Raw genomic sequence first — 13,798 nt, 5'->3', positions numbered from 1 at the left:
CTAGAAGGAAACTTGTTGACTCTATCTCCAAATTATCTTTTTTTTTTTTAAAGATTTTATTTATTTATTTGACAGAGAGAGACAGAGAGAAAGGGAACACAAGCAGGGGGAGTGGGAGAGGGAGAAGCAGGCTCCCGGCAGAGCAGAGAGCCCGATGCGGGGCTCGATCCCAGGACCCTGGGATCGTGACCTGAGCCGAAGGCAGATGCTTAACGACTGAGCCACCCAGGCGCCCTCCAAATTATCTCTTGAATCTGTTCACTTCCTCCTATTTCCAAAGCACCAGTCGCCATATTCTCTCACCTGAGCTGTAAAAATAGCTTCCCAGCTGGTTTCCCCTTTCTGGCCCCACTCCACTGTCCACACAACAGTCAGAGCAATCTTTTAAAACCTAAGTCCTATCAAGCCTTTCTCTTGCTTGAAATCGTTCAATGCCTTCCCTGGCACATATGGTAGAATCCAGAATCCTTACCAGGGCCATGCAGCATCTGTCCTCGCCCTTCCTCTTCTTCATCTGGTCTCACCTTCCTCCTAATTCCCCGTGCTCCAGCTTCACTGGTTTTTTTTGCAGTTTCTTTGAGGGGCCTACCTCAGAGCCTTTCCACGCACTATTCTTCTGCACAAGCTATTCTACTTCTCCGTTCTCACCCATCCTTTGAAACTCAGCTTAAATATCATTGACCATCCATGCCCCATCTAACATAGGCTCTCCCTCTTATACATAGCACCCTGTACATTTCTTTCACAGATCTTATTAAAATTTGTGAATATGTATTTGTTTGTGAGATTGTTAAGGTCCAGGTCCCCCGACCGGTGGTATATTCTTTAAAATTACTTTAATGATAGAGCCTCTTAACAAGAAAAAGAAATCAAGGTGTACTCTAGCTGAATGTTCCTGGGTATGACTGTGTTATCTGCAGTAAGGGGCTATGACTGGTTAGAAGGGGCTGTAGACTTAAAAACCTCACTGGATTCAGTATGCTCAGAAAGAGGAGGAGAATAGAAACGAAATGGGAAGTGCATGGAGAAAGCCCTTTCTAACACGGCAAAAGATGATACATATTTTTTAAAGATTTATTTATTTATTTGAGAGAGAGACAGAACACAAGCATGAGGGGCAGAACGAGAAGGAGAGAGAATCTCAAGCAGACTCTCTGCTGAGCCCAGAGCCTGACACAGGGCTGGATCTCACAACCCTGAGGTCACCACCTGAGCTGAAACCAAGAGCCAGACGCTCAACTGACTGAGCCATCCAGGCGCCCCCCAACCTAACTGTTCTTGATGATAAGCATCATACTGCAGATAAATTTTTGTATAAAATTAATTTAAATATCTATCATAGGAAGCTGTAATCATGGCTTGAGAGCTAAGCTGCATTCACCCTAGGATTCCTGTTGATATTTCTAAGCATGTTTGAGTCTAACAGAGGTTTTGTTTGTTCCAAGGAACATCATAACAGCCATCAGAGCAGAGGAAAAGAGAGGCAAGGCTCCTAAATTTGGTTCAAGGATTCTGGTTCAAGATCACTGTCAGTGACAGGGGTGAATAAGCATCTGTCACTGATTATCTCAGCCCAGCTGAGCTTAGGGAGCAGGACCTATAGAAGAGTGGACAAAAACAAAGCATAAGGTAGGGTAGTCTACGAACCATGTGTGTGGCGGCGTATACACATGGGGTCAGGTCACATGTGGGCCATGTGAGGACTTGATGCACGCAGAGAAGGGGACACCAGGCTGCAGTGGCATCACGGAGAGCTGGCACCTTCAGTGACCATTGTCCCTCTGGTGCTTCTTGGAAGGTTTGGAAGCATTTGCAGCAGTATGTTGACCTTGGTGCACTGTGAGAAGCACCATGGTTATCAAACTAAAACAGGAGAGGAGGAAAGTGTGTGGAAACAAGGGAGTACTAGCTCATGGTGCTCCGAGGCACTGCCAGAACTACTGGAAGGAATTTGTTACCCATTGAATTGTGTCCCCCAGAAATATATGTTGGATTACTAACCCCCGTACCTCAGAATATGACCATATAGAAAATGGATCATTGCAGATGCAATCAAATTAAGATATGGTCCAACACCTGGTGTCTGTAGGAGAAAAGGAAAATTCTATGTGAAGACAGAGACACACCAGGAGAAGGCCACGTGAAGACAGAAGTAGAGACGGCAGGCCAAGGAATGCCAAGGGCTGGCGGCCCTCCACTGCCAGGAACCAGGAAGAAGCAAGGAAGGAGTCTCTCCTACAGGTTTCAGAGCACCCCGGCCCTCTCAACACCTTGATTTTGGACATCTAGCCTCTAGGAATGTGAGACAATAAATTTCTGTTGTCTGAAGCCACTCAGTTTGTGGAATTTTGTTACAGCAACCCTAGGAAACTAAATAGAATTTGGGGAAGGGAGTGTTTTTGGAGTAAATAAAACAGATCCAAAGAGACATTGTTTCATTGCTGTTGTTTGGACCCTAATCTTTCACATAAGTTTGTGAGGCCAGAGAAACACGATTTCTATGTAACAAAATCATATGACTAACATGCCAAACAGCTAAGCTTTTATTTGCGGACTCGAATTTAGTCAGTTCATGTGCTGCTATCTGGTATCTTTCCTGCAACTTTAAGACCTGTCTGCATCAAATCGAATGAGATAATGTATGAAAAGCTCTTACCACAGCCCTGGGCACCTGGCAAACCTTCATAAATGTTGGATCAGATCATTATTACTGTCGTCCGACTATCCTGATCCCGGAGCTCTCAGCTGCTCACATCTCTGCATCCCAGAGCTGCCGAGAGCCGCTGAGGAAACCTCCCACCAAGGCAGTCAGGTGCCACTGCAAATCAAATATCACCAAGCTCACCTGAGTCCCCTACCCAGCCTTGGCTTCCCTAGTGAATGCTCTCTCCCATTCTCTGCAAACTGTATTTCACACCATGCTTCCTCAAACCTCTACCACCCTCCATTTCTTCTCAATTCTCTCCACCAAACCTACCAGCCTGTCTGTGTACGTCCACAGCTACCCTGGACTTCTCCCTGCTAGTTAAATATAAGGGGTAACCTGGCTTCTTTCTAGTCCAGGTAGTCATTTTTCATTCTTCCCTCTTTCTGATTCACACTTTCAATCCATAACCAAGTGTTATTAATTCTACCTCCTAAAAAAAAAAAACTACTTCCTAGATATCTTGCCAATCCAGTCACTTTGGTTTATCTCCACACCACCACCTTGGCTCAGACCAGCCGATTGTGTCACTGTCCTGCTTAAATCCCTTGAACAACTTCCTACTGTTCTACAGATCAAGAAAGTCCTTCACATGCTCACAGGACCTACCCCTGCCCTCCCAGCCCCTCTTAATCCGAGCTCTTCTGGTTTTTCTAATCTCACCTCTTTTCTTTCTCTGTATTTCTTACAACCTCTGCTCTAGGCTAGAGAGTAAGTCAGAATACCTTCACTTCCTTATTAAAATAACTAACACTTTTATAACGCTTACTATGTTATGAGCACATAATAACTCATTTGTCAGGACAACAAACCCACCAACTTAGTATTGTTACTATCTCCATCCAGATATAAGCAAATAGAGGTACAGAAGGTGACTCGCCCAAAGTCACAGGTAAAGTCAGTGGTAAGCCAGGATTTGAACCAGAAATAGCGGCTGTGTCGTCCACACACTGTTCTACTCGCCATTCTCAGACCTTGTTCTCACTCCTTCAGACTCTTTCCTCAGCTGCAGCATTCACCCTCACCGTCTTAATTCGTGCCTCAAGATAAGCATCCCCGCCTCAGCATCAGCCCTCCTTGCTCTGTGTCCCCATGTCTTCCTCGCCTTGCCTCGCTTTCCATTACTTGACATCTATCTCCTTTGCTGGACTCTTAGTGCTATGAAGACTGCTTCGTTCACAGCCATATTTTTATTGCTTAGCATATGCCTGCCATATAGTAGATACTCATTAGGTATTTCTTGACGGATAAAAGAATAGACAATGACTACCCACCTTGAAGGGCTTCTGTGTAGATAGAAGACATAACACGGTACCTGTCACATAGCATGTACTTGACAAGTATTTGGTATTGTGTCCAGGAAATTGCAAAGTGTCTGGTTTGACGAGTATCAAAGGTGTGAAGAGAGGTTTTGGCAAATGGTTCAAGTCTGTTGAGTAAAGCAGGGGAGAGAAATGCATGATGAAAGGGGTTATCGGCAGCATATAATCTTGCAAAGGCAGAGAATAGCCTTTCAAAATCCCTCCTTCCCAGCCCCAAATAGTTTTGGGTTCTTTTAACCACATCATCCAACTTTCTTATAGCTGACATCAGCAAAGTGTAATTGGTATGCTCAGGAGACCTTGGCACACACCATCAGCAGCATGCGTTAACGACCCAGGTGAAAGAAAAGATCGACTGTGGCTGTGTTCTGTGTAATGCAAATAGCTGCCTCCTCCCTGCTGGGAAAGGGTCTGACTAAAATTCCGATCTCTATGAGCACAATTGAAGATTTCCTATTCCTATCTCCTTTGGACAAAGTAAATAATTTATTATCCTCACAAGGCTTCCTGGAACACTGGGTTAATCCCTTTAAAAGGGTACATCTGGTCACCCTAACTTCATTACAATTCTGGACTTGACTGTTACCAGGTATATTTTTTCCTTCCCCAAACCGAGTGGTGCCAGTGAGTCTAGAGACAGCAGCCAGCAAGCAAGCCAGGTTCAAATCACCATCTCTGGCAGGCTGTGTTTTGGCAGCCACAGCAGGCTTAGCCTTCAAGGAGAGGTAACCTTCTTGTCACCCTTGAGTGACCCTCGACGGGAAAAGGAAGGAGAAGGGTATGACTTCCCGGGAAAACAGCTGATCCACCACCTGTACAAACACGCACCTCCCTGGCCTGACAGGAGAGTCTTCAGGGCAGGGCTTGGGTAAACCAGAGGGACTGCCAACATGTGGCACAAGCCTGCGTGTTCTGCGCATGCCAGGATCCCAAAAGATTGCGCTATCTGTCAGAAACCACCAGCATTACAAAGCTGCTTTATTCCAAACCATTTTGTTCAATCAAATCCCCACCAACTACAGGGTAGTGATTGTACAGTACTCTTAGGACACTCACAGGATAAGCGTCCTTGTCTCTATTTTCACACCACAGGAGATATCTATCCTTTTACAACATTCTGGTGTATGGCTCGCTCTTAATTATATTTGCCGCCGAGAACCAGTTAATGAAGGGATATTTCACGGCCTTCGGCAAAAACCTCAGACTCAGCAACCAACTGAAAGCCCTGACCTCAAGGCAATCTCCACACTAGCCTCCTGCCTGATGCATATTTCAAAGGCTTCTAGGTTTTAAGGCATGGATTACCTTTGCGAATGAAAAATTGAACAAGCAAAAAGCATTTGGTGGCCTGTTATTACAGTTCCAATGATTCTGAAAAGGCTGCTTGGTTTAACCAGAGGCAGAATTTCAAATGAACAAAGACATAAATATTTATTTTTATTATTTCCTATTTGTTCTACCAGGATTTAAAATATAGTATGTTTTGATCCCCACCTAAGGTTTCTTGAGATTATAACATGCATATACCAACCTACTGAAAAAATTATGCATATTGATAAAATACTTAATAGTTTCAGGGGTATTCAGTATCGAGCCACCCCCAAAATAGGTTGTTTGTTTTATCTAAATTGCATGGTAATGCAATTTTAAACTCCACTCAAAAGACGGTCTTATTCTTTTTTTTTTTTTTTTAAGATTTTTATTTATTTATTTGACAGAGAGAGCCACAGCAAGAGAGGGAACACAAGCAGGGGGCGTGGGGGAGGGAGAAGCAGGCTCTCCGCAGAGCAGGGAGCCCGATGCGGGGCTCGATCCCAGGACCCTGGGATCATGACCTGAGCCGAAGGCAGACGCTTAACATCTGAGCCACCCAGGCGCCCAGACGGTCTTATTCTTTCAAATATTTCAAGCCTTTCATTTGTAGGAAAAATGATTCAAATAAAACAAAAGAAATCAGCGTTGTCTTCACCTCAAGATAGCGTTTAGTCATTATCTGCCAAGTAGGTGGCATTTTAATAGATGCTATTCATCGGAATACCTATTGTACACCTACTATGTACCAGGTACCTCCCGAAATGAAAAGATTACAAACACAGAGTCTTTGCCCTCAGACAGTTCAACTCTAGGAGAAACAGATAATTGCAACATACTGTGGTAAATATGGGAGTACAATACATATTAGCTGTATTAGCTATATAGATGTGTAAATGAAGGAATTAATGAAGGAATGAATTAGCACGATTATTTGCAGAATATCAAATTCAGCATGGGAAGCAGGAAATAAATATGCAGTATTCAGCAAAAATGGAGCATGAAATGTATTTTTTAAAGATTTTATTTATTTATTTATTTGAGAGAGAGAGAGGAGGGGGGAGAGAGCGGGGGCAGTTGCAGAGGGAGAGGGACAAGCAGAATCCATGCTGAGCATGGAGCCAGACGTGGGGCTCGATCCCACGACGCCGAGATCATGACCTAAGCCAAAATCAAAAGCCAGTCATTCGACCGACTGAGCCACCGAGGTGCCCTTAGAGCATGAAATATTTTTAAGTGAAGAAGGCTTCAAAAGGGTTTTAAAGATGAAAGATTTTAGCTGTAGGGTTACAAAAGAAATGAGAAGTCCTACATTCAGTTTATTAACATGTTGATAAAACCAGACTTAAACACTAAACACATGACAGTAAAGAGCTGACCTGCATAGAAACATAAGAGATGGAAATCAGGGGGCGCCTGGGTGGCTCAGTCGTTAAGCGTCTGCCTTCAGCTCAGGTCATGGTCCCAGGGTCCTGGGCTCAAGCCCCGCATCGGGCTTCCTGCTCCGCGGGAGGCCTGCTACTCTCTCTCCCACTCCCCCTGCTTGTGTTCCCTATCTCGCTGTGTCTCTCTCTGTCAAATAAATAAATAAAATCTTAAAAAAAAAAAAAAAGAGATGGAAATCAGATCATGCTATGATTGCTCAAACTCTTATTTTGGATTTATGAATGTCTATATCCAATTTTCATGACATACCTATGTTAATTTCTCCATTGTTACTGCAGTTAACCGCGTCAGTATAAGTCACTCCAAGGGAAGGTAATAGGTGACAAATTGGGCCAATTCTCCCTCTTTGGGCCTTCAGAGTGCAACATAATTTCCATTTTCACTGTAAAGGGAACAAAATCCTAGTTTGTCACTCCCTCAGAAGAAATATTAAAATGTTACACATTAACAAAACTGTTCAAGGACTTCTATGGGCTCAAACTCAGTCCCAGGAAAAAGAAAGAAAAGGAAGGTGTGCATGTCCAAAAATATGGCAAGTTTTTGGTCTAAGGAGGCAGTATGTTGTAACAGATTTGATGTTGAAGAAATGTGTTCCAACTTTATAATTATTTTGCTGTATGACCTTGGTCGTCATTGCCTCATCGATAAAACAGGGACAATAATGCATGCCCTACATATCTGACAACAATGCATACTTTCTTTTTAAGATCTTTTTTTTAAGATTTTATTTATTTATTTGAGAGAGAGCATGAATGGGGGAGAGGGCTGTGAGGGGCAGAGGCAGAGGGAGAAGCAGACTCCCCGCTGAGCAGGAAGCCTGAGGCTGGGCCTGATCCCAGGACCCTGGGTGTCCCAACAATGCGTGCTTCTTCAATAAAGTAACATATATGAAATGTTTGAAAACATTGTGAAAATATAAAAATCCGTATTAGATTTGTTGCACATTTGAATGATAGAGTTCCAATAGGATGGTATTTTTCATCTATAAAGGATGAGATACCTTTTATATAAGCATATTAGAATGTACGAAATCTCCTCTAACAATCAATCCGCTAATAGGAATGAAATAATAGAAACAGTACAATTTCTCTATTTCAGGAGCATCTATTTCTAGTTCCAGGGCACAGTTTGTTTCTGCATTCTTCTTTCTTTCTTTTGTCCTTGATAATCCTTTCATCGTATCTTCATAAAAATTTTTAAGGCGATTTCTTTGCTTTTCTTTTAGTATTGTTTTTATCACATTTTAATTGAAAACCTGAAGGAAAAAGATCATAAACCCATTCTTTCCTCTAACAAAGTGTAGCTTAGGTTCTGCCAAGAACATGTAGAAGTTGTTAAAAATAGCACATTTCTTTATTTGGACTCAACTGACTTGTACTTCTGTGGACCTGTCGAAATGTTAAATAATAAACTGTTATCTCTGAATAGATTCTTCCTTGCCCAAGATATTGTTGAAAAACGTGCTTTAGATGAGTCATTTAACCGGAATAATTTCCCTTTGGATTACTAGAGTCATTAGGGGAAAAAAACATGAAACCATGTGAGTAATTTTCCATGTATCTGGGGTTCGATATCTGTAATGTTTCATAGGCCTTCTGTATCACAAGGCAGTTTATTTAAAAATACAGGCACATCCTCCTCTCCGCTTCTGTATGTCCCTTCCTCTTTCGCAGCTGAAGGCAGGTTCATCAGTGATGAACAGAGGGTCAGCCAATAACCCCTGCGCTTGTGTGTCGTCATCCTGAGCTAGGAATGAGCATGTCTGCAAGAGTCAGGCAGAGAGCCCGTCCATCTCCTTCCCCTCCTCACCCCGACCTTTTAACAAGAACAGCAACAGTAATAACAGACATTATTAACACTCAAAACAGCATGTACACAATGCAAAGGTACACCTTCTGCAGCTATATAGAGCCTCAGCCAAATGGCCACCCACACATTTGCCGCTGTTACTGGAGAAAAAAAGGGAATGTTGCTTTGGCTCAAAGATGGGGGAGGAAAGGGTAGAGGCAAAAGAGAGGAGGAGGCAGAACCTTGTGTTTGACAGGAGTGTTCCAACTGTGAAAATCATTTCTCACCCTCAGTAAGGAGCAGGTGAACCACGAGAGCAGATAGGAGAGCCCATTGTTTGGGACCCCTGCCAGAAATTGCAAGATTAGGGCACTCATCAGGAGAGGCAGTGCCCTGCATGAAGATCTCAAGCTTTGATTTTTTGGCGAAAGGAGACATTTCCAAAAAATGTATCGCCAACATTCCTTCCATTAGCCTCTCGTTTCCATTGTATATTATATGGATGCTCTGCTAGGGAGATTTGATCAATATATTAGATTCCTGGCAGAAAGATGCTATCAGACAATGCATGTATGCCTTGACATAGCTCAATTTCCATCTGTCCAAGAAGGTATTGATTTTTCTCTCACAGAAGTGCATGCACACATACTAAGAGAGCTTACAGGGGATGGGGGTTGGGCAGGCATTTATTCAAGAACAGACAGCTCTGCCACTCCCCAGATGCGTTCAAAAATATCCTCTGGCTTGGTGACTTAATATTTGGATGATCTATACAAGCCCTTCACATCAGGATTAAGTCGATGGCTAATAAGCAAACACAATATTCCCATGCTCACTCTTTGAATGCTAAGAGCTCTATCTTCCCAGCTTCTTGAGAAAATGTGTCCATCTTGGAATCATATGCCAGGCTTACTTCTTATGAAGCCTCATCTTCCTAACTCAACTGGAATTAATTTTCTATCACTTGATTACAGTTTTCCCGGCTAATACCTGGAGACATGCTAACCCTTCTTTACCGCTCTATTGTTCTTCCCTTGCTTCTATTGGTCTCTTTCTGATTTAGACCATTGTGGCAGTTATTCAAGCTGCTCACCGAATATTTCCAGTTCTTCACCTTCTGGGGTGGGCTTATATTTCTGGTCCCTCTGTGGTTAGGTGGGGCCATGCGACCAGTTGCCCAATGAGTTGTGAGTACAAGTAATCTGTGTCATTTCCAGGTTGATCTTTCAATTGTCTATGGAGAGTTTCCAGAGGATAGTATTGATATATTAGGCTTTATAAAAATTAAGAACTTCATTATGACAAAAGACATCACTAATGAAATTAAAACGCAAGAACCAGACTAAGAGAAAATATTTTCAAAATATATAACAAAAGGATAGTAACCATATGCAAAGAGAGTCTATAAATCAATAGAATTGTGTGCCTCGGATATAAACAGGCATTTCACAGTAGGGGAAGTGTAAGAGGCCAATAAACATATTAAAGGATACTTAGCCTCAGTTGTAATTAGGGAAATGCATATTAGAGCAACAATATGCAATTCTTATCTATGAAATACACAAAATTAAAACTGAAAACTCAAAAAGCTTAAGAATTTCCAGAATTGGCAAAAGTGTGGAGAAAATAGCCATTCTCGTTTCTGCTGGTATAACCTTTTAAAAAAAAAAAAGATTTTATTTATTTATTTGAGAGAGAGAGAGAGCGAGAGGGGGAGGGGGAAGAAGGGGGAGCGGGACAAGCAGACTCCACATTGAGCATGGAGTCCAACGTGGGACTTGATTCCACAACCCTGAGATCATGACCTGAGTGGAAGCCAAGAGTCGGACACCCAACCAACTGAGCCATCCAGGCGCCCCCAAAAACACTTAAACATAAATAGGCAAGTAAACAAAAAAAACCTCCAGAAATAAACCAGGGGCAAAATAACAGTGTGTACAGGGAAAGCCCTGAACTTATAGTCAGGAAGACAAAGGTTCCTGGCCCAACCCCGCCTTAATTTTGTGGGTGTCTTTAGAAAGTTCATCTAGCATCTCTGAACCTCAGTCTTCTCATACATCAGACAAAGGGACTGGACTAAATGGCCACCATGAAACTTTCAGCTCTGGAATCTTTGGATCCCACACTAGGCCATTCTCCCTTCTTGCTTCATTGCCAAGGTTACTTGCAGCTCCAGGCTTTCAGACCATGTTTACGACAAGGCATCAAATACAGTCATGAATTTATACATAATCCAAGATCCCAGCCTTAGGGGAAAAGATCATCAACCTCATTGCCCGGCTTCTGCTTAATTATGACCCCCCTTTTTTTTAATTTGATAGCAGTTAGTTACAGGGACCTATGGCTGAATCAAGTAATAAAATAATTCTTGGACAGACAATATAATTGGCCAGACAGGTCATCTTTGGTTGGTTGGTTTGTTTAATACATTGAAATCTCATTTCAGAAAGCCTGCTACTCTGAAATAATTTATTTTCCTTTCATCATGTACATAACCTCTCAGTTGTCTTTTCATTAAATTTTCTGGCCCTAGACAAAGAGAAGGCTAAAAGGAAGAAGAACAGGTGCAATTGTGCCAGGAACTCAGGGGTGCAAAGGAAGAAGGGTAAGTTACTGTCACAAATGAACAAATGAATGTATAAGAGGATGGGACACATTTTTTTCCTTTCTCCACCAGCATTCCAACAACTCTGCGTGTGGCCAGACGGCTGCAGCGAATAGTGGAGATCATGTGCATGTGTGGAGGGCCTGGAAGAAAGTCATCCAGAAGCAGAAGCTCATCCTCAAAGAGCTGGACCAGTTCCACCAGGCACCATGCAACCAAGAGTAGATGCTCAGAAAATGCCTGCAGTCTACCCTTTCCTATCTTCCATGGGAAACATTAAAGTACAATGGAAAGAACCCAGACTTTGGAGCCTCTAAACCCTGGGTCCGCATCCCATCTCTGCCCCTGACTATCTGGGTGACCTTGGACAACTGTATAGATGACAGGATTGTCATGAAGGTGAAACAAAATGACACGGCACACAGTAAGCGATTCATGAAAAGCATATGGCTTTTCATCTCTTAATTCCTAAAGGACCCAGGCCTTGAGTTTTGCCCAAGCAGACCTTACGGCCTTTAAGAGAAATTGTTTCTTAGAGCAATAGTACAGCCCCACTTAAAAACAATTAGTACTGGGGCGCCTGGGTGGCTCAGTTGGTTAAGCGACTGCCTTCGGCTCAGGTCATGATCCTGGAGTCCCGGGATCGAGTCCCGCATCGGGCTCCCTGCTCGGCAGGGAGTCTGCTTCTCCCTCTGACCCTCCCCCCTCTCATGCTCTCTCTCTCTATCTCATTCTCTCTCTCAAATAAATAAATAAAATCTTTAAAAAAAAAAACAATTAGTACTTTTAATTCCATTTCCCCCTTTTTGAACAAGGGGCCCCACATTTGCATTTTGCCGTGGGTCCCACAAATTAGTGAGCTAACCCTGAGGATATGTCAAACTCGCTAAGTTTTCCCTGAAGCTTTTGCGTTTGGCCTGATGTAAGAAGGAAAGCCCTACTCCCCATTCCTTGTGGATGAGGTGGGATGCACAGCACACCACCCACTGTCTCCGAGTCAATCCCCCACCAGCTTCTTCGCCTTCGCTCCTTTATTTTTTTTTTTAAGATTTTTTTTTTTTTTTTTTTTGAGACAGAGAGAATGAGAGAGAGAGAGCACATGAGAGGGGGGAGGGTCAGAGGCAGAAGCAGGCTCCCCGCTGAGTAGGGAGCCCGATGCGGGACTCGATCCCGGGACTCCAGGATCATGACCTGAGCCGAAGGCAGTCGCTTAACCAACTGAGCCACCCAGGCGCCCAACCTTCGCTCCTTTATAGGGTAGGGATGGGTGACGGCTAGACCAGCAGTTTCTGCAAAGGTGGTCCAGCACTTTGTTTTGGAATGTGTGGGTACTTGGCACTTATTTTTTTATCCTTTGCATTTGGAATCCTAGGACTGTGATTATAAGGGCCTGAGCTACAAGGGAGCTTTGGCTCCCCAAAACCGCAGGGGTGCCAGAACGTTCTCAGGAAGGTAGATGGACTGGCAAGGAAAGGAGGGAAAATCCCTTCAATCCTGGCTGTCTTCCTCACCAGCTGAGGGAACACAGCATTTCCTGATGGTGGAGGTTGGGTTCCCTGGGCACAGCACCCTTGTGCAGAGTGGTTCATTCCAGAGAACAACAGCAGCTGTGTTTTTAACCCCTGAACATTCTCAGACAGTTCATCATGGAGGGTCCAGCCAAGCTGTTGGAAATGACATCCCAGGCAGGTCATGGGCCAGGATCCAGAGTCCTGCTGCAAAGTAGTCGGCAAGATCACAGCACTGTTCGTGAATGGCCCAAGTGGCACCCTCCATCTAGATCAAACTTCATACACAAAGCTTGACCTGCCTCAGCAGCTTTCGTAGTTTCTACCCAGGATACTCCCCTGTCCTGTGTGGCAAAGAGACCAGGAAAGCCACATGCTCAGCCTCTACTGGAAAATGGGCAGCAAGGGTCATGAGAATTTCCAGTTGTAGCAGGAAACCTGGCAAACAGGCTGGGTCGACATCAGGGCTCAATCAGGGCAGCGCCAGGGTGCAGCAAGTGAGACACTGGCTTTGATCATGGAAAACGGAATTTCTCCATATGGTCTACTAGTCTCCTGGCAAATCAATGTATGTGGCCCACAGGGCATTCACTTCCTTTCATAGAGCTAAGAGATGAGTTGAAGGGACATTAAGTTTCTTCTATTCTGATTCCTCCAATGTCCTAGGAACAATGCATCTGACCCTCGGGCTAAACCAAGACGGGTCTGCTGGCCTTAATCACCAGGATTTATGACCAGCCTGGCTCACAAGAGATGGTCTTCATGGGCTAAAGCAGTTCTGGAGAAAATGACTTACAAGTCCTGGGTCTCCAGCTTCTACTGGTCTGACAGGGTTACTCAGAATGCTATTTCTTGCTTAGTTCGCTCTCCCTTTCCCCTGACTGACCATCCAAACCTTCAGAAGCTCAAATCTCTTGCCTGACTTCCACAGCCCTCACTCCCAGCAGAATCCTCACCTCCTACAAATTCCACTGTGCCCATCTTCATTGTTATCTCCTTCTGTCTTATCTCAGAGGCTGAGGTGTCCCCTCCTCTGGTCAAGGCCTCTGCCTATGCCCTTAACTCTTTCCCACTCACTCAGGAAACTTTTCTACTGATTCTTTCCCTTTAATCA

The sequence above is a fragment of the Mirounga leonina genome, unplaced genomic scaffold, assembly GCF_011800145.1.
Source record: "Mirounga leonina isolate KUSES-001 unplaced genomic scaffold, KU_Mleo_1.0 Mir_154, whole genome shotgun sequence".
Taxonomy (NCBI): domain Eukaryota; kingdom Metazoa; phylum Chordata; class Mammalia; order Carnivora; family Phocidae; genus Mirounga; species Mirounga leonina.
Note: the sequence above shows the minus strand (reverse complement) of the source record.